The 22,853-nt window shown below is 38.1% G+C and overlaps 1 protein-coding gene across 1 annotated transcript in view; it reads left to right on the forward strand.

The window, feature by feature from the left end:
* Positions 1-15,207: 15,207 nt before the first annotated feature.
* The window catches only part of LOC133618752 (angiomotin-like 2a), a 64,552-nt gene continuing 56,906 nt past the window's right edge, over positions 15,208-22,853 (forward strand). Inside the window, exon 1 of the mRNA XM_072915193.1 lies at positions 15,208-15,252. The gene's annotated coding sequence lies outside the window, so the exon portion shown is untranslated. The remainder of the gene's footprint in view (positions 15,253-22,853) is intronic.

Below are 22,853 nucleotides of genomic sequence, written 5' to 3' on the forward strand. Positions count from 1 at the left end.
TTAGGCCTACTACGCTACTGTATTTTATTGTTGGTCATTATGGTGGTACTTGGAGAGCCAAGTGTTTTCTAAGGTGGTACTTGGTGAAAAAAAATCGAGAACCACTGGGCTGTATTTAATATATGAAGATATATATATATATACCGTATATATATATATATATATATATATATATACCGTATATATATATATATATATATATATATATATATATATATATATATATATATATATATATAATATACTTTGATTCCTAAGAAATAGCAATTGTTGAAGGACCGGAATTGACGCTGTGGTGTATTTGCTTACTTGTTACGTACATCACGTAAATTGTTTATGTAAGTGAGTTGAAAAATAAACGTAATGTAGATCGACACTGATGTCTGCGTCTCTTTTACTTAACAGCTATAAAACACTTCATGTTTAAGGTGTGGCAACTTTTATTTTATTTTGTAGTAGTAGTTGCGACTTCCCTGTTCATTCACAGAATCCGGTCAACTTCCTTTGTTTTTACTTTATTGAACTGCGCATGCAAGTGACGTTGAGGCCACATTGGGGCCACGCTGGGGCCCGTGCGCGTTTATACCGGAGTCTGTTAAAGATCACATTTTACTTTGCGGTGTAGTCAGTCAGCTGGAAAAAAATTGGGCCACTTTAGCCTGCAGTGTAAACGTAGTCAAAGTGTACACCTGTGGCTTATAGACCTGTGTGGCCAATATATGTACAAAAAAAAATTGGTCTAAAATGAGGTTTGTGCGGCTTATACTTAGGTGCGTTGTATAGCCTGATATGCTAGCTGTTGGTGGTATTCTTATATTTTTTGGTTTAAAAAACAGTGATTTTGTCAGGGACTGCTGTTGGTCTTGAACATCAAGATGCAGAGACGGTAGACGTAGCGCAGGAAAACATGACTTTAATGTCAAAAAAACAAATAGTGAAACTGGTAAGTACACACTGCAAAAACTGAAATCTAAGTAAGATTAAATATCTCAAAAAAGGGTGATATTTGCTTATTTTCTGTCTGATAAGATACTTCTTCTCACTAAGCAGATGTTATGTTAGAGTGTTTTACTTGTTTTAAGTGTTTAAGGGTTCTAAATGATCTCAGTAAGATATTACAGCTTGTTACTGAGATTGTATGACCTACAGTATATTGAGTAAAACATGCTTGAAACTGGGCTTCACGGTGGCAGAGGGGTTAGTGCATCTGCCTCACAATACGAAGGTCCTGAGTAGTCTTGGGTTCAATCCTGGGCTCGGGATCTTTCTGTGTGGAGTTTGCATGTCCTCCCCGTGACTGCGTGGGTTCCCTCCGGGTACTCCGGCTTCCTCCCACCGCCAAAGACATGCACCTGGGAATAAGTTGATTGGCAACACTAAATTGGCCCTAGTGTGTGGATGTGAGTGTGAATGTTGTCTGTCTATCTGTGTTGGCCCTGCGATGAGGTGGCGACTTGTCCAGGGTGTACCCCGCCTTCCGCCCAATTGTAGCTGAGATAGGCTCCAGCGCCCCCCGTGACCCCAAAGGTAATAAGCGGTAGGAAATGGATGGATGGATGCTTGAAACTAGAATATCAACTGATACAAAACTGTGTCATTAACACTCACAAGTATAAAACTACTTTTTTAAAGTAATAATTTCTTATTTCAAGCATGACATTTTTTTTTACTTAATTTAAGAATATTTTTCAACATATTGAGCAAAAAGGTCTCATTTGTTTTTCTACCAAGAAAACTTCACTTGTTATTAGTGAGAATATACTTATTTTAAGGTATTTTGGGGTTCATTGAGATTAGCTCATTTTACTTGTTTTGGAAAGTCTCAAATTTTCTTGTTCTATTGGCAGATAATTTTGCTTAGTTCAAATAAAATACCCCTAATTTTTGTATTTTTTTTCTTGTTTTTGAACACTGACTTTTTGCAGTGCATGCAGGGAAAACAGGAATAATAATAATAATAATAATAGATTTTATTTGTAAAAAGCACTTTACATTGAGTAAACAACCTCAAAGTGCTACAGTGTATTAAAAAAAAATAAAATAAAAAATAAAAAGATAATAAAAAAATAAATACAAATAAAAACTAGAACAGCCTAATAGCTAAAATGAGTATGCATATATCTGAAAAAAAAGGCTTTTTAAAAAACAAGGGTTTTTAAGCCTTTTTAAAAAAATCCACAGTCTGTGGTGCCCTCAGGTGGTCAGGGAGAGCGTTCCACAGACTGGGAGCGGCGGAGCGGAAGGCCCGGTCTCCCATTGTTCGTAGCTTTGTCCTCGGAGGTTGGAGGAGGTTAGCCTGTCCGGAGCGGAGGTGTCGTGTGGATGATTTGGGGGTGAGTAGTTCTTTGAGGTAGAGGGGGGCATTTCCATGGAGGCACTGGTGGGTTAGTAGGGAGACTTTGAATTCAAGCCTGAGTGGAACAGGAAGCCAGTGAAGGGATTTGAGAGTTGGTGTGATATGATCATATTTCCGCACTTTCTGGAACAGGAACCTGGAAACAGGATAACAGGTTACAGGAAACAGGATACAGAATGCAATCATCAAGCCCTGACTGGAGTAGCCTGATTGGCCATTGCAACCAGGTGTGTCAGGCTGCCAATCAGGGACAGGTGAGGGAAACGAGCGCTCAGGGAGACATGCAGGAAATGGAACCAAAATAAGAGCGCTGACAGGATATAAACTTAAACACAAAGGAAACCCCAAACATAACCAAACTGTCAGTAACAAGCCTGACAGATTTTGAGTTGGTGGCCAACATGAACATAAAAGGATATCAACCACTAATGTAAACACAATAACCATGTAAACATTCCGCCTTTTGATCTAGCAACTAGCATAAAGCGTAAAGGGGTTCATGCTAAAAGCTAACGTAGCACATCTTCACTTGACAAAGAGATGGGACTCAAATGTTAGGCACAAACAATTAAATGAAAGTCCTTCGTCCTATCAAGCCTACAGCCTACCATGAATTGATTAACGTAGACCCCGACTTAAACAAGTTGAAAAACGTATTCGGGTGTTACCATTTAGTGGTCAATTGTACGGAATATGTACTGTACTGTGCAATCTACTAATGCAAGTCTCAATCAATCAATCAATCAATCAATCAAACAGCAATGTAACAAAAACAGAACATTGAAACTAGACTGTGATAAATCAAAGAAGAAAATAAGTTACAGACAAGATTCCAGGCGGCCGTGTTGGCGTCACGTTCCACTGCAATGACGTCAAGATTTAGCATTTAGCTTCAGTCTTTTTGTAACACATGAAGCTTGAAAAACATAAAACAGTTTACAGTTTAGATTCACAAGCATCTCTAATTGCGCTCTCTTCCACGTCAAATTCCTTGTGTGCTAAACATACCTGGCCAATATACCTGATTCTGATTCTGATTCTTCTGATACTGAAAATTGTGAGCAAAAAATGACGCGGTCGATAGTACCAGCCTGGACACCTTTAGTGTCATGTTAGCGCTAGCATAAATGCTAATGTTACTGTTTTTCTTCATAGTTCTAAGTGCCGTTTTAGCACGAACTTGGCTGTATGTTAGAATAGTCAAACAATGTTTATTTCAAGATAACACAAAATGACTAATTTTTTTGGTGTAGCCTTAGCTAAGGCTTCTGGCTATTTTTTTTTTTTGCACACTTTTCTTTTTGTCTGTTTACGTATTTCACCGAGAAGGCTTGACGAAATTGCAATGCAGCATGCTAGCCTCCAGGGTTCTTTGAAAAAGAAGCTTATATAAAGTGTTTGGATATCATTGTTTTCTATTTCAATTGTCAAGAAAATTAGAGGTTCTATTATAAAACAAATATACGGCAAATCCCTAATATACCCTATTTTTCGGACCACTGATGTGCGGGTCTAGTCAGGTCGACTTTAATACAAAAGGCGCACCGGATTATAAGGCGTATTAAAGGAGTCATATTATGATTTTTTTTTCTAAATGTAAAACACTATCTTGTGGTCTACATAAAATGTGATGGTGGTTCTTTGGTTGCATAGATTATGTTTTACAGACCATCTTCAAGTCACTTTCTAACAATCGCTTCAGGATGCGCCGTTTTGTGGGCGGTCTTGTTTACGTGGCTCACCTTCGACAGCGTCTTCTCCCCATCATCTTTGTTGTAGCGGTGTAGCGTGCAAGGACGGGAGTGGAAGAAGTGTCAAAAGATGGAGCTAACTGTTTTAATGACATTCAGACTTTACCTAAATCAATAACGGAGCAGCATCTTCTCATCCGTGGCTCACTAGTGCAACAACAACGCCGGAAATGTGTCCCGTGAAAAACTGTCTGACCGGAACTCTCTAATAACTAAAGTTCTGTGGGTGAATTAAGTAAAGCCACTACAGTTTTTAGCGCTTTGGTAGCTAGTCTACTGACAGATATTAGAACTGTACGCTACTTTATATCAGAAATGGCAATAGCGGAAGATGAATGCCACATAAGAAGGTAGAGAAAAAGAAGAAGCTTATGACTACGGACTACAATTGCGGACGTGTGCACATTTTCAGGACTTATGCAGATCCCAAACACAGATCAGCAGGTACCAGAAGGTAAAAAAAAGTTGGTTTTGCATAACATTGCAAACCAAGACGCCAGGTAATATGTCTGCTAATAGGTGCCATTTTGCGGTCCTTATATACTCGTATGTTTAATGCGCCGACAATCCATCAAGCGGTGCGGCTTCAAAGCTTACTGAAGTCGTACTAAAAACATTTTGACAGATTTTTGAGAGCTGTGTGTAATGTTCTATATTCTCAATGGAACATTTAAGTTAAGTTAAAGTTAAAGTACCAATGATTGTCACACACACACTAGGTGCGGTGAAATGTGCCCTCTGCATTTGAACCATCCCCTTGTTCACCCCCTGAGGGGAGCAGTGGACAGCACCCAGGAATCCTTTTTGGTGATTTAACCCCCAATTCCAACCCTTGATGCTGAGGAGGTAATGGGTCCCATTTTTATAGTCTTTTGTATGACTCGGCCGGGGTTTGAACTCACAACCTACCGATATCAGGGTGGACATTCTAACCACTAGGCCACTGAGTATGTCTAAAGTTTTGGTGTTCTTTACTGCCATTATATTGCAGCCTATACTTATCTCTTATGTATGACTGCCATCTACTGGTTACACTTATCATTACACCATGTACCAAATAAAATTGCCTTGAGGTCAGTAAGCACAACCAGAATTATTCACCGGGATATAAGGCGCACTGTCGATTTTTGAGAAAATTAAAGAATTTTAAGTGCCTTATAGTCTAAAAAAATATGGTACTTGTCATTATTTGCTTTTTTTTTTTTTTTTTTTTTTTCCTCATACAAGTAACATATTCACATAATGGCTTTCAAGTAGTGTACTTTAGTAGTAGTCTTTTTTATACACATACTTAAAGTCCAGGTGTATTGGAGCAGTTTTGATATCCAGCTGCACAATCTGTATTTTGGTAGATAAATCAAAAGTTTTTTTCTGTAAAAAAAAAAAAAAACAACCCCAGAAAAAAAGAGTAACAAAAAAGTACATGCCTAGAAGGAATGCCATAACTTAATGGTACAATGTGTTGGTTTAGTACCATGGTCCACTTCCAACATTCCAGGATTGCATAAGAGTGCTGTAAAGTCAATAATGTCCTTTTAATGTGTGTGTGTGTGTGTGTGTGTGTGTGTGTGTGTGTGTGTGTGTGTGTGTGTGTGTGTGTGTACGTTCTGACTGGAGTAGACCAGAACATACTGTTAGCTGAGGGAAAACACACTGTCAACACCATCACATGCTTATCCCACAAAATACAGAACAGTCATGTCTTGAAGTGGACTGAGGGTGAACTCACGCCGGCCATTTGGATTTGACTGATTTTTACGCAAGGTGGCAGCTGTCATTAATTACTTGCCAGGAGCGACTTCAGGATTTTGTTACGCACACACATGCACTAAATGTAGTTGCGGTAGAGTGAGCGTGCTCCGAGTTTGACTTGTGGATTATTTTGAGTCTTGCTATTTCATTCCTATTATTATTTGTGTCAGTTATCATTAGAAACCATCGACCCACCCGTTTTCTCAGAGAAACTCTCATATTTTCCCCTTCTTTCCCTTCGCCATCCTGTTTAAATTTCTCATATTTTATTTTTCCGTGGAATAATTTAAACAAATTCCCTTATTTTGAAATGCAAATGTTTGCCAGAGTTCACGAGAGGTAAACGTGCTGTGCTTCTGGTGTGATGTAGGTGTGGGCGATACTGGTTGTTACCAAGGGAGGGCGATTTGGCCTAAAATCTATATTGTGATATAATATTTGGCCTATAAAGGATTTTAAAATGGGTTAAAAAGGCTCCTTATTTGGCTGGTAATATATTGCATAATTTCCAGTTGTATTATTTTCTCAAAACTATTATTAATTGACTTACTAATTTACTGTTAATATTTGGTTACTTTCCGCTCTATATACACTATCAAGATGCAATAAGCACTTATTCTTTGTTTTTGGATACTTTGCATTAGTTCAGATAGAAACACAGTATGGCGGTGTGATTATCAATGAAATATTTAAACTAGATGAGACAATTCCTGGAGGAATTGGGTGTGAATGCTCCAATGCTGAAGTTGAACTGAAATCCTGGATTTTTTTTTTTTTTTTTAGAACTGTTGAAGTAGAGCACCCAATTCATGGCACAGGCTGAATATTTTGAAGTTGGATCAGTTTGTATCAGATGACAAATGTGGGAATTGTGGAACTTTGAAGAATGGCCCATTGATTTCAATAGGAATTTCCAAAATAATTGGTAATTTCGGGAAAAGCGGGATTTTTTGGGGGAAAATGGTAAAAAACTTGAATGGTCTGAATGAGTTGAAATGTGTTACGTCTTCAGCTCTTGGCTGCGATTGTCGTGTTCCCCTCCAACGCAGGAAACGAGCAGAAGCGGCGTGTAGGTAAGATTTAAGGTTTTTAATTATTTTAAGGCAGGGTCAAAAATACAAACGGAGGATACTAGCAAGCATTGGCGTTGTTAGGCATATTTTAAGGGTGCTCAAGCCCCCCTAAAATATTCTTAAACCCCCCTAAATAATTTGGTGTTTTTTTTTGTTTTTTTTACAAATACATGCCGACATAGTCATTATAAAGTGGCCCGAATATGAGTTTAAATAAATAATCATATAACCTGTTATTCTTCACTCAGTTTCCCCTCACTTCGTAGCGTAAGGTAGAGAGCACCTTTAGTGCGTCGGTATCCAATCCATTCTACTTGTTCATATAGAAAATGCCCACATCACTCAAATTCCAGTCCGCATTTTCTCTGCCACCTTGCTTGCGGTCCTGCAGGTGTACGAAGCACATTATCTTCCTTTACAATGAGTGAAGCGGCACAAAACCTTGTGTGTGCAATTGTAAATAATTTATTTTTTAAGTTTTGTGTTTCTTGTAGAATCTATATAAAGTAATATACATTAGCCTATTGTTAAAATAATGAAAAAAACATCATTATATATATTTGTTTTATTGTATTGTTACATTAATAGCTGTTGTATTATTATAGGATGGCTTGTTAAACATTTCATAGGATTTTCAGAGGGAGGAAAAACCAAGACATTTAATATAAAATGTAAAATGAATAAATACATAAAAAGGAACAGAAAAAAAATGGTTAAAAGCATTTCATTTCGTCCCGTGCATTTAAAAAAAAAAAAAAATAATAACAATGAATAATTTCTAAGTCTTTGTTTGCTGTTTGGGAAGTTTTGTGCTTGCGCGTAACGTTCGCTCGCATCCTGTGCATCTCCTGGGGGCTAAGCCCCCGTGTCCTTAAAAGCTAGTGACGCCCCTGCTAGCAAGCATGGAGCTTAAAAACATAAAATATCACCAAGGGTGAAAAACTAGAAATGCTAGTGTGTACAAACTTACTACATGCAGCGAGGAGAAAAAAACAGGAGAACAATGTTGCCTATAGCACACATTGACCCAGCAACTACTGCTGGGTGACAGGAAACTATAAAGGGGAGTGATTAACCAAAACACCTGGTGGGAACACTAATTGCTAAACTAAGACAGGTGAGGAAAATCAGTGCCCATGGAAAGCAACAGTAAACAGGGAAAGAGGGTGCACCCAGGAAACAGACTAAAACAGAATTGCTACTATGGTACATGTTTTGTCTACTTAATACCTGCAATATCCTTTCCATCCTTTGAAATTGAGCTACTGTGTGGAACAATTTCCCTTGTGGATCAATAAAGTTTGTTCAAGTCTAAGTTAAAGAACTAAAACAATTGTGTAGAACGACCGGTGGGCCGCATTGAAAATCTTAAAGGGCCACATTTTGCCCAAGTCTGGCGTAGAGACACGGGGCATGAGGGACCGGTCATGACAGTAAGTTTGTAAATGCGCGATAATTTGGTGAAAAACAACGCAATTGACTCTGTCAGGAAAAAAAACAAAACATACGAATATCTGTGGTCAATGGCAGTAACGCAGTATTAAAAGCTTTATTGTCGGACAAATATGTATTATATTATATCGTCTATATTGCGCAACCCTACTTCATAATATCAATATTTAGCTCGATTCACTCGCGATACGATTGGCCTGGTGTGTAGAGATGTCCGATAAATGCGTTAAAATGTAATATCGGAAATTATCGGTATCGTTTTTTTTATTATCGGTATCGTTTTTTTTTTTTTTTTTTAAATTAAATCAACACAAAAAACACAAGATACACTTACAATTAATGCACCAACCCAAAAAACCTCCCTCCCCCATTTACACTCATTCACACAAAAGGGTTGTTTCTTTCTGTTATTAATATTCTGGTTCTTACATTATATATCAATATATATCAATACAGTCTGCAAGGGATACAGTCCATAAGCACACATGATTGTGCGTGCTGCTGGTCCACTAATAGTACTAACCTTTAACAGTTAATTTTACTCATTTTCATTAATTACTAGCATACTTGCCAACCTTGAGACCTCTGATTTCGGGAGGTGGTGGTGGGTATATATATATATATATATATATATATATATATATATATATATATATATATATATATATATATATATATATATATATATATATATATACATCCTGAAGATATGCAAACAAAACTGTGTTTGGATAATTGATACTTCAAACTTGCATAAATAAATATTAAGGAATATAACATGACTTGGCTTCTGAGAGCTTCAAAATGTAATGAATAAAATGCTAAAGTTGTTGATAAACAAGCAATTATTTTAATAATTAAATATGGTCATTTTAAATGAATTATTATGATAATTTAAAATTAATTATTTCAAATATGTTTATTTTAATGTATAATTCTATGGCTGGATGTAATAAGGAGTCATAAAAAATAAAAAATAAAAATACAATTAATTTTGATGTTTTTAGCAAAATATAGTAAAAATGTATTTAGTTTTTTTTTTTAAATTAATAAATATATTTATTTTTAGGTAAGATAAACATAATAATACAATTTATCTCTAGTCTGGATGATTTAGTTCTTGTCACCCTGTTGTCCTCCCGTCGTGAAAAAAGGCTGACCTCACTCAGGTGCGCATGGAGCTGGAGGGGGCGTGGCCTCCAGCTCCGGCTGAAAATCGGGAGATTTTCGAGAGAATATTTGTCCCGGGAGGTTTTTGGGAGAGGCGCTGAATTTCGGGAGTCTCCCGGAAAATTCGGGAGGGTTGGCAAGTATGATTACTAGTTTCAATGTAACCGTTTTTATATTGTTTTACTTTCTTTTTTTATTCAAGAAAATGTTTTTAAAGGCCTACTGAAACCCACTACTACCGACCACGCAGTCTGATAGTTTATACATCAATGATGAAATCTTAACATTGCAACACATGCCAATACGGCCGGGTTAGCTTACTAAAGTGCAATTTTAAATTTTGCGCGAAATATCCTGCTGAAAACGTCTCGGTATGATGACGTCTGCGCGTGACGTCACGGATTGTGGAGGACATTTTGGGACAGCATGGTGGCCAGCTATTATGTCGTCTGTTTTCATCGCAAAATTCCACAGTAAGCTGGACATCTGTGTTGGTGAATCTTTTGCAATTTGTTCAATGAACAATGGAGACAGCAAAGAAGAAAGCTGTAGGAGGGAAGCGGTGTATTGCGGCAGGTGTTGTGCTGGATAACGCACCCCCGCCGTAGAATGCACCCCCTGACTGTTGTGCCGGATAACACAGCCGGTGTTTCATTGTTTACATTCCCGAAAGATGACAGACAATCTTTACCATTGGCCTGTGGAGAACTGGGACAACAGAGACTCTTACCAGGAGGACTTTGAGTTGGATACGCAGACACGGTACCGTGAGTACGCATGCAGCTGCGGCTTCCAAACATTTGATCGCTTGCCCGTACGTGCGTGCCGCTATGTGCATGTCACGTACGTAACTTTGGGGACTTTGGGGAAATATATGTGCTGTATGAACTTTGGGGAGGTGAACGGTACTTTGGGCTGTGGGATTGAGTGTGTTGTGTACGTGTTTGAGTTGTATTGGCGGGTTATATGGATGGGAGGGGGGAGGTGTTTGTTATGCGGGATTAATTTGTGGCATATTAAATATAAGCCTGGTTGTGTTGTGGCTAATAGAGTATATATATGTCTTGTGTTTATTTACTGTTTTAGTCATTCCCAGCTGAATATCAGGTCCCACCCGCCTCTCACAGCATCTTCCCTATCTGAATCGCTCCCACTGCCCTCTAGTCCTTCAATCTCACTTTCCTCATCCACAAATCTTTCATCCTCGCTCAAATTAATGGGGAAATCGTCGCTTTCTCGGTCCGAATCGCTCTCGCTGCTGGTGGCCATGATTGTAAACAATGTGCAGATGTGAGGAGCTCCACAACCTGTGACGTCACACGCATATCGTCTGCTACTTCCGGTACAGGCAAAGCTTTTTTATCAGCGACCAAAAGTTGCGAACTTTATCGTCGATGTTCTCTACTAAATCCTTTCAGCAAAAATATGGCAATATCGCGAAATGATCAAGTATGACACATAGAATGGACCTGCTATCCCCGTTTAAATAAGACAATCGCATTTCAGTAGGCCTTTAATTTATTTATCTTATTTTATTTTATTAATTTTTTTAAAAGTACCTTATCTTCACCATACCTGGTTGTCCAAATTAGGCATAATAATGTGTTATTTCCACGACTGTATATATCGGTATCAGTTGATATCGGTATCGGTAATTAAAGAGTTGGACAATATCGGAATATCGGATATCGGCAAAAAGCCATTATCGGACATCCCTACTGGTGTGTGTACAATTCAGGGCTGAAGTGAGCAATTACATCTAAAAATGATAGCCTTTTGACCAAAAATGCCAAACGAAAGCCCCGAAAAGTATTTTTGAAATTGTTTAATTCAACAAGGTAATCTTCCAGTTCCTACCAGCGGTTGAGTGCAAATCAAGCTGTTACTTTGAAGCAATTAAAAAGCAAAGATTAATCAGTGTCAATCAGTAATAAACTTGTGTCCGTCTCTCGTGGACTTTAACTCGAGAAGAAGAAATGTGAGTTCCTCCATGTTCCCTGAAGAGAGGAGATAATGACATGCTGGCAGGGCAGATTGCCGGGTTGCCATCAGTCTGGAACTGTAAACACAGCGGCACGGCCTCGTTAGGACATTCCAGAAAGGTCCTCAACTGTGGATTCTTGGAAGAGTTTCCCGCTTGTTTGCATTCCTCGTGTGGGACAGAATGTGATCGCCGCTGCCCTGTAGTCGCCTACAATTACATGACGGGAGGACAGGGAGAGAGGAAATGGAGGCAAACAGATGTTGAACATTCCAACAAACCGTTAAATAGCCTTTTGAAGATAAGGCAGTATTTATTATCACCTTCAGCAATTTTACTTTCGAATGTTATGTAAATGTGTGTTACCCACGTAACACTGAGCCCCAGGGAAAGTTTGCTCTTTCAAACCGCAGAGTCTCCAGAAAATAAAACGTGCAAATACGGATAAAATTGACTGTAAATTTTTTTTTTCATCAGCCAAGTGTCCTGCATATTGATCTGATTGCACATTTAAAAGCTTAATTCAAATCTTACGTCGAACAGTGGAAAAAAATAAAATAATAAATAAATATTAAAAAAATAAAACAATATAATCATTCCTTCAGATCATTCAGAAATGTTACTTTTTTATATTTTTGTTGCTCTTTATTCTAACTATACTTAACCAAATGGGTTTATTTAATTTCCAACAAAAAAAGAAACAAAAGTTTAGTTCAAATTCCAGTCCTGTGACCCTAATACAGGGGTCGGCAACCCAAAATGTTGAAAGAGCCATATTGGAACAAAAATAAAAATCTGTCTGGAGCCGCAAAAAAATAAAAGTCTTATATAAGTGTTATAATGAAGGCAACACATGATGTAAGTGTCTATATTAGCGATACTAGCCTACTATCAAAATGACTTTAAAAGTCTTATATAAGTGTTATAATGAAGGCAACACATGATGTAAGTGTCTATATTAGCGATACTAGCCTACTATCAAAATGACTTTAAAAGTCTTATATAAGTGTTATAATGAAGGCAACACATGATGTAAGTGTCTATATTAGCCTACTATCAAAATGACTTTAAAAGTCTTATATACCGTAAGTGTTACAATGAAGGCAACACATGATGTAAGTGTCTATATTAGCGATACTAGCCTACTATCAAAATTACTTTAAAAGTCTTATATAAGTGTTATAATGAAGGCAACACATGATGTAAGTGTCTATATTAGCGATATTAGCCTACTATCAAAATGACTTTAAAAGTCTTATATACCGTAAGTGTTACAATGAAGGCAACACATGATGTAAGTGTCTATATTAGCCTACTGTCAAAATGACTTTAAAAGTCTTATATAAGTGTTACATACTTGCCAACCTTGAGACCTCTGATTTCGGGGGGTGGGGGGCAGGGGGCGTGGTTGGGGGCGGGGCGTGTTGGGGTGTGGTTAAGAGGGGAGGAGTATATTTACAGCACATATATATATATATATATATATATATATATATATATATATATATATATATATATATATATATATATATATATATATATATATATATATATAAGAAATACTTGACTTTCAGTGAATTCTAGCTATAAATATATATTTATTTTATTATATATATATATATATATATATATATATGTATATAAAATAAATACTTGAATTTCAGTGTTCATTTATTTACACATATACACACGCATAACACTCATTTACTCATTGTTTAGTTAAGGGTTGAATTGTCCATCCTTGTTCTATTCTCTGTCACTATTTTTCTAACCATGCTGAACACCCTCTCTGATGATGCATTGCTGTGTGGAACGCACAGAAGTGCCTTCATCAAATGCACTAGATGGCAGTATTGTCCTGTTTAAGAGTGTCACAACATTGCTGTTTACGGCAGACAAACTGCTTTACGGTAGGTGTGTTGTTACCGCACTGGGAGGACGTTAATGAAACTGCCTAACAATAAACCCACATAAGAAACCAAGAACTCGCCCTCCATCATTCTACAGTTATAACGTGATTGGGCAGGTACGCTGTTTATATTGTGGGAAAGCGGACTCAGGTCCGTATGGACCTGAGTCCGCCTGAATTTCGGGAGATTTTCGGGAGAAAATTTGTCCCGGGAGGTTTTCGGGAGAGGCGCTGAATTTCGGGAGTCTCCAGGAAAATCCGGGAGGGTTGGCAAGTATGAAGTGTTATAATGAAGGCAACACATGATGTAAGTGTCCATATTAGCGATATTAGCCTACTATCAAAATGACTTTAAAAGTCTTATATAAGTGTTATAATGAAGGCAACACATGATGTAAGTGTCTATATTAGCTATAATAGCTTACTTTCCAAGGCTGACGCAAATCTTCGTTGACAGAAATGTTGTATTTTGATATTTATTCTACACATTTTTGCAACATTGGAAATCATGAGTAAAATGGAGGCTTCTCAGAGGAAGAGATAACTCCTGGAAATGACTGTCTTAGAATGGCAACAGGTATAGATGTGTGTGTCCAAGTTAAAGGAAACGGCAGGCTGTCTTCTTCTAATGGATTTATTACAATCTTTGCAAGCTGGGTAACGTTTGCTGTGGTCTGGAACAACATGGCTCACAAACTACAATGAGAAATGCAGCCAATATTACATACAGATAATGTGACATGAGACATGCAGATATACATTAAATACACAGAGGACATAAGTAAAGGAAATTAAATGAGCTCAAATATACCTACAAACGAGGCATAATGATGCAATATGTACATGCAGCTAGCCCAAATAGCATGTTAGCATCGATTAGTTTGGGGTCATGGATTGACCAAATATGCCTGATAAGCACTCCAGCAAATCAATAAAATCAACAAAGCTCACCTTTGTGCATTCACACACAGCATAAACCATTGGTGAACAAAATGAGACAAACAAAGAGTGGCATAAAACATGTCTTTCTGTGGCTGCGTCGGAGAAAGTTGTCCATGTAAACAAACTACGATGAGTTCAGTGGTCTGGAACAACATAGCACACAAACAACTATGAGAAATGCAGCCACTATTACATACAGATAATGTGTCATGAGACATGCAAATATAAATTAAATACACAGAGAACATAAGTGAAGGAAATTAAACGAGCTAAAATATAGCTACAAACGAGGCATCATGATGCAATATGTACATGCAGTTAGCTAATAGCATGTTAGCATCGATGAGCTTGCAGTCACGGATTGACCAAAGATAAAGACTACAGCAAATCAATAAAATCAACTAAACTCACTTTTGTGCATTCACACACAGCATAAAACGTTTGGTGGACAAAATGAGACAAAGAAGGAGTGGCATAAAACACGTCTTTCTGTGGCAGCATCGGAGAAAGTTGTACATGTAAACAAACTACGATGACTTCAAGGATCGCTGAAATTAGTGGGACAAAACGGTGCTTGCCAAATCCTCTCATCAGTGAAGCATGTAGAACATAAACAGTGGGATGTCTAACAATTAGGAAGGTTTGTGTCATGTTTGTTCTCCTACAGCAAATATATTAAAACAAATATTTTTTTTTCTTCATCTTTTTCCATTTTCACACATCTCTGAAAGAGGTCCAGGGAGCCACTAGGGCGGCGCTAAAGAGCCGACCCCCGCCCTAACACATTACCGCCTCTGAAAAATTTGAACAGGTCACATGGTCCACAGGAAGTTGCATCATTCACATCCTCTGCATGCCAAGGGAAGGTAAGTCCACTCATTAATTTGTTTTGTGTGGTCTAAAATGTCAGCACAGTACTGTTGCCCACGTACTTTTTTTGAATGCAACGTTCATTTTTGATGTCATGTGGTTCGTGCTAATATGCTATTAGCATGAATAAATGCCACTCCTCTAACTTTCACTCCTGTTGTGTCAAACAAACAAACACAAAAAAACATTGTGGGCTTTGGAACCTTGTGTCAAAAATATATTCACCTAAGACAGGCCAATAGACCTGTGAACGAGTTCAATATGCGTATTATCGGATTTAGAGACATTTACGTTTAATTTGTGAAGACAATTAAGCAAATGGCACCGATTTAATGGAAGGGCCCAGTCAGGCCTTGTGCTGTTTGGGCTGTGTCGGTGACTTGATGCTGGGGAAGCGCGGCCCTCTTGTTTGGTGTGGGTGCTGTGTGTCGGTTGTTTGGGCGGTGGTGTGTTTGTGCGGGTTTGGATTAAGGAGTGGAGTCTTTTAGTGGGGGCAGGTGTTGAAAATAACAACAATCCATTTAGTAAAGTCAGATACAAATAAGGCAACAAGAGAAGTATCCCACACCTCTCGTTTGTAAAGTAAATATGGGCATCTATAAAACCCAAAACCAGTAAAGTTGGCACGTTGTGTAATTCGTAAATAAAAACAGAATACAATGATTTGCAAATCCTTTTCAACTTATATTCAATTGAATAGACTGCAAAGACAAGATATTTAATGTTTGAACTGAGAAACTTAATGTTTTTTTGCAAATAATCATTAACTTAGAATTTAATGGCAGCAACACATTGCAAAAAGTTGGCATGGCCTTTCCTTTTATCAACACTCAGTAAACGTTTGGGAACTGAGGAGACCAATTTTTGAAGCTATTCAGGTTGAATTATCTCCCATTTTTGTTTGATATACAGCTTAAGTTGTTCAACAGTCCGGGGTCTCTGTTGTGGTATTTTACGCTTCATAATGCGCCACACATTTTCAATGGGAGACAGGTCTGGACTATAGGCAGGCCAGTCTAGTACCCGCACTCTTTTACTACAAAGCCTACACACTGTTGTCACACGTTCAGAATGTGGCTTGGCATTGTCTTGCTGAAATAAGCAGGGGCGTCCATGAAAAAGACGTTGCTTGGATGGCAACATATGTTGCTCCAAAACCTGTATGTACCTTTCAGCATTATTGGTGCCTTCACAGATGTGTAAGTTACCCATGTCTTGGGCACTAAAACCCCGCCATACCATCACAGATGCTGATTTTTGAACTTTGCACCCATAGCCGTTTGATGACATCACAGACCTTAGATGGTGAAATCCCTAAATTCCTTGCAATAGCTCATTGAGAAATGTTGTTCTTAAACTGTTGGACAATATGCTCACGCATTTGTTCACACAGTGGTGAACCTCGCCCCATCCTTGTTTGTGAATGACTGAGCATTTCATGGAAGCTGCTTTTATACCCAATCATGGCACCCACCTGTTCCCAATTGGCCTGTTCACCTGTGGGATGTTCCAAATAAGTGTTTGATGAGCATTCCTCAACTTTCTCAGTCTTTTTTGGCACTTGTACCAGCTTTTTTTAAACATGTTGCAGGCATCAAATTCTAAATGAGCTAAAAATTGCAAAAAGTAACAAAGTTTACCAGTTCGAACATTAAATATCTTGTCTTTGCAGTCTATACAATTGAATATAGGTTGAAAAGGATTTGTATTCTGTTTTTACAAATCATTGTATTTTGTTTTTATTTACGATTTACACAATGTACTGGTTTTGGGGTTCGTACTTCAACAATATGATTTGTCCGAGTAGCAGGACAGGACACACACAAACAAAAAAATAAACTGTTATAAAAATACAGTAAAAACAGTCGTCAGAATTTTACCAAAACATTTACGTTGTATTTTATAGTGTATTATTGTAAATTTAAAAACAGTTATTGTTATTTTCACCGTAAAATCTACTTCCATTGCTTTTAGTGTATTATTGTAAATGGAAAACCAGGTACTGTTAATTTTTTCTCACCCACCTCTGTCAACTTTGAAAACCAGACTTCCAACCAGATGGAGCTAGAGAGGTGCTGCAAACAGGAATGAGCGAAACTGCCCAAAGATAGGTGTGCCAAGCTTGTGGCATCGTATTCAAAAAGACTTGAGGCTGTAATTGTTGCCAAATGTGCGTCAACAAAGTATTGGGCAAAGGCTGTGAATACTTATGTACCGTACTGTATTTTCCGGACTACCAGACGCACTTACAATCCTTTTTTTCCCTCAAAACTCAACAGTGCGCCTTGTAAACCGGTGCGCCTAATGTACAGCATTATTCTGGTTGTGCTTACCGACCTCATAGCTATCTTATTTGGTACTTGGTGTAATGATAAGTGTGACCAGTAGATGGCAGTCACACATAAGAGATATGTGTAGACTGCAATATGACTCAAGTAAACAACACCAAAATTGTGTATGTTCCATTGAAAATATAGAACATTACACACGGCGCTCAAAAATCTATCAAAATGTTTTAGTACAACTTTGGTAAGCTGTGAAGCCGCACCGCTTGATGGATTGTACTGTGCTTCAACATACGAGTATTATTATGGTGTGTGTATAAGGTAAGACGTATCATCTGGCGTTTTGTTTCGCAATATTATGCAAAAGCAACTTTTCTTACCTTCTGGTACCTGCTGATGTGTATTTGGGATCTGCATAAATCCTGAAAAATTGCACGCGCCCGCCTTTGTAGTTCGTGACAACTCCGTAGTTGATGAGCTTCTTCTTTTTCTCTATCTTCTTGTTATGGGACATTCATCCTCTGCTGTTGCCGTTTTTAATATAAAGTAGTGTAAAGTTCTTACTTATATCTGTCAGTAAACTCACCATGAAAGCGCTAAAACATACTGGTGTAGTGAGTTTACATTATTCACCCAAGGAACTTTAGTTATTAGAGAGTTCCGGTCGGACGGTTTTTCACGGGACACATTTCCGGATGAGGAGAAGCTGCTCCATTATTGATTTTATGTAAAGTCTGAATGTCATTAAAACAGTTAGCTCCATCTTTTGACACTTCTTCCACTCCCGTCCTTGCACGCTACACCGCTACAACAAAGATGACGGGGAGAAGACGCTGTCGAAGGTGAGCCACGTAAATAAGACCGCCCACAAAACGGCGCATCCTGAAGCGACTGTCAGAAAGCGGCTTGAAGATGATCTGTAAAACATAATCTATGCAACACTTTGACCAAAGAACCACCATTACATGTTATGTAGACCACAAGGAAGTGTTTTATATTTAGAAACAAATAATAATAATATGACTCCTTTAATGCGCCTTATATATGAAAAAAGATCGAAAATAGACCATTCATCGGCAGTGCGCCTTACGTACGGTGCGCCCTATGGTCCGGAAAACATGGTACATGCGATTTCCTACATTTTTATTTTTATTATATTTGCAATTAAAATTTCACGTTGTCATTATGGGGTATTGTCTGTAAAATATTGAGGACAAAAATGTATTTGTGCCATTTTGGAATAAGTTACATAACACAATGTGGAAAATGTGAGGCGCTGTATAGTCAAAAGTCAATTAAAATGTGTTATTCAAATGTTTAGTCCATCCATCCATCCATCCATCCATTTTCTACCGCTTATTCCCTTTGGGGTCGCGGGGGACGCTGGAGCCTATCTCAGCTACAATCGGGCAGAAGGCGGGGTACACCCTGGACAAGTCGCCACCTCATCGCAGGGCCAACACAGATAGACAGACAACATTCACACTCACATTCACACACTAGGGCCAATTTAGTGTTGCCAATCAACCTATCCCCAGGTGCATGTCTTTGGAAGTGGGAGGAAGCCGGAGTACCCGGAGGGAACCCACGCAGTCACGGGGAGAACATGCAAACTCCACACAGAAAGATCCCGAGCCCGGGATTGAACCCAAGACTACTCAGGACCTTCATATTGTGAGGCAGATGCTCTAACCCCTGTTCCACCGTGCTGCCCATGTTTAGTCCAATACAAATAAAATCTATTATTATTATAATTGATTGGTTAATCTGATAAATGATAAATGTATAATTTTTTTGCGATGAATCACACACATTAACGGGTTAACTTTGACAGCTCTAATTTTGTTCCTACTCGACTCTGACAGCTAAACTAACAATGAGGGATGTTTGCTATTTCAAAGCACACATTTGACACATTTGAACCTATTGCAAGCACGTATGCCAGTCCAAAAGAATTCCAAGTATTCCGTTATTAAGAATAAGTTATGCTAACATTAGGATTAGTAGCACCAAAAAAGCAAAAACCTTGCTACATAAGTTATCTTGTTCTTGATAAGAGGGGAAGTGTGACGTTTTGGAGCAACATTTGGATTATTTGTGCTCTGATAAAACCCAAGGACACAAACTATTTCATGAAACAATTAGTAATTCCACTTGTTGTTACGCAAATCACTTTTCTCTTCTAATGTGATGTATTTTTGGAATTTGGATGCGTTTCAGAATATTTCCCACCTCTTTGAAAATAGACACGCTTTGCAAAAACAAGACAAAGGTCTTCTTTTAGTGCACACAATGCACGCTTTGTGTGTTCGCAGACGCATCTTGTGTTGCAACACTTAACATATCTCACAGCTGAATCATCAGCAGTTACTGGTCCCCAGAGGAGCATTAATGCTGGGGGTCTTCTCCCAGATAATGCACTTTTACAACTTGTGTGTCTTCAAGTGACAAGACTGAGGGAGTTTTTGTACGCCACAAAACAGCATTTGTGTCATCTCAGTACTGTCAGTTTTTTTTCTAGAGTGTCCGCCCTGAGATCGGTAGGTTGTGAGTTCATACCAAAGACTATACAAATGGGACCCATTACCTCCCTGCTTGGCACTCAGCATCAAGGGTTGGAATTGGGGGTTAAATCACCAAAAATGATTCCCGGGCGCGGCCACCGCTGCTGCTCACTGCTCCCCTCACCTCCCAGGAGGTGATCAAGGGTGATGGGTCAAATGCAGAGAATAATTTCGCCACACCTAGTGTGTGTGTGACAATCATTGGTACTTTAACTTAACTTTAACTTAATAAAGAGAATCACAGTATTTGTTTTTAATAACATATATTAAAACTACTATGCGTTCAACTTTAAAGCAACTTTCATCATCAGATTTTAAAGCAACTTTCATCATCAGAAACAATACAAATGTAATTATTATTTTTCACAGTCAAATTGTCACCATCATGTGTGTATATCTGTGTATATTATGTATTTATTATTCCTACTTACTTGCTACACCACTGTTTGTTGAGGTCAGTGTATGAAAAAAGACCCTTCAATCCAAATAATCAAAAAAAAGTATCCAGGCTGAAATGAGTTCTTTAGATTTTTGGACTACCGTATTTTTCGGACTATAAGGCACACTTAAAATCCTTTCATTTTCTCAAAAATCGACAGTGCGCCTCATAACCCGGTGCGCCTAATGTACGGCATGATTCTGGTTGTGCTAACTGACCTCGAAGCAATTTTATTTGGTACATGGTGTAATGATAAGTGTGACCAGTAGATGGCAGTCATACATAAGAGATACGTGTAGACTGCAATATGATGGCAGTGAACAACACCAAAACTTTAAATGTTCCATTGAGAATATAGAACATAACACACGGCGCTCAAAAATCTGTCAAAATGTTTTTGTTTTGTACAACTTCGGTGAGCTATGAAGCCGCACCGCTTGATGGATTGTCGAGTATTAATATGGTGTGTGTATAAGGACCGCAAAATGGCACCTATTAGCAGACATATTACCTGTCGTTTTGTTTCGCAATGTCATGCAAAATCAACTTTTCTTACCCTCTGGTACCTGCTGATCTGTATTTGGGATCTGCATAAGTCCTGAAATTGTGCGCGCTTCCGCCATTGTAGTCCGTGGTCATAAGCTTCTTCTTTTTCTCTACCTTCTTATGTGGCATTCATCTTCCACTGTTGACATTTCTGATATAAAGTAGCGTACAGTTCTAATATCTGTCAGTAGACTAGCTACCAAAACGCGAAAAACTGTAGTGGCTTTACTTAATTCACCCACGGAACTTTAGTTATTAGAGAGTTCCGGTCAGACAGTTTTTCACGGGACACATTTCCGGCTTTGATGTTGCACTAGTGAGCCACGGATGAGAAGATGCTGCTCCGTTATTGATTTAAGTAAAGTCTGAATGTCATTAAAACAGTTGGTTCCATCTTTTGACGCACGCTACACCGCTACAACAAAGATGACGGAGAAAAGACGCTGTCGAAGGTGAGTCACGTAAATAAGACCGCCCACAAAACGGTCAGAAAGCGACTTGAAGATGATCTGTAAAACATAATGTATGCAACATTTTGACCAAAGAACCACCATCACATGTTATGTAGACCACAAGGAAGTGTTTTAAATTTAGAAAAAAAATCATAATATGACCCTTTTAATGCGCCTTATAATCCGGTGCGCCTTTTGTATGAAAATAGAGCTGAATAGACCCGCTCATCGGCAGTGCGCCCTATGGTCCGAAAAATACGGTAACTTTTAAGTATGGATAGGTTCCGAGTTAGGTAATTTTGTAGGTACCGACTGAATCTGTCTGTAATACCAGGGACCAAGTCACATTAAATCAAAAGGTGTAATACTCGGCACCGGCTTAAGCACTTTACCGGGAAACAAGCAGTGAAGCACTTGTAGCAGATTTAGCCACTCTGCCTATGAGCAATTTAAAAATGTTCCATGCAAGAAAAATGTGCTCAAAAGTACAGTAAGGCTGCATTTTTGGAGGCTAATTTACATAAGATTTGCCATAGACATGCTACTGATTAACATTCATGATTTTACATGGCGATTTAAACACTTCCAAATGTGGTCATCAAAACTACAATTAAAATGCACTTTACAACCAAACAGCAATGAGTACAATACCTACAGTATAAAATAGGGCTGTCAAAATTACAAGTTAACGCGTGTGATTAATCACAAAAAGTCATAAAAACACTTAAATTAATCATGCAATTTATTTTGACCGTACAAGTTCTTTCACCTTAAATATACAGTTAGTGATCAGATCAATGCATACTTCAGTAAAAAAACGAGCTAAGAGACTCCGACTGGTGTGCTCTCTGGCAATTTAAACCCCCAAAAACAGCTTGAAAGAACTTTAGATGAAACTGTTACCACGTTTTGTGCAAATGAATGACATGCATTCAAGTAAAATGTTTCTAAATGACAGTAAAATTGCATTTGTATACAAATATTGGGGTCTTTTCTTAAGCAAATTTTAATTGTGCAAGTGACTAATCAAATGTGATTAATCATGATTGATCCAAATTAAAGAATGTGATTAATCATGATTAATCCAAATTACACAATGTGATTAATCTGATTAGGAAAAGCTAAAATACTGCTTCTGGTTCAATTTGTCAACATGCATTTTGGATGAACATATATTCGATTTTTGTGTTTATCTGGAAAAATAAAAATCCATGAAAGGAAAACAGCACAACATCCAATTTTATGACAATATATATTAATGAAAATCAACCCTTTTTTGTTTGTTTTCAAATCTGCCATATACAAACCCCG

Source organism: Nerophis lumbriciformis, linkage group LG19, assembly GCF_033978685.3.
Source record: "Nerophis lumbriciformis linkage group LG19, RoL_Nlum_v2.1, whole genome shotgun sequence".
NCBI lineage: Eukaryota > Metazoa > Chordata > Actinopteri > Syngnathiformes > Syngnathidae > Nerophis > Nerophis lumbriciformis.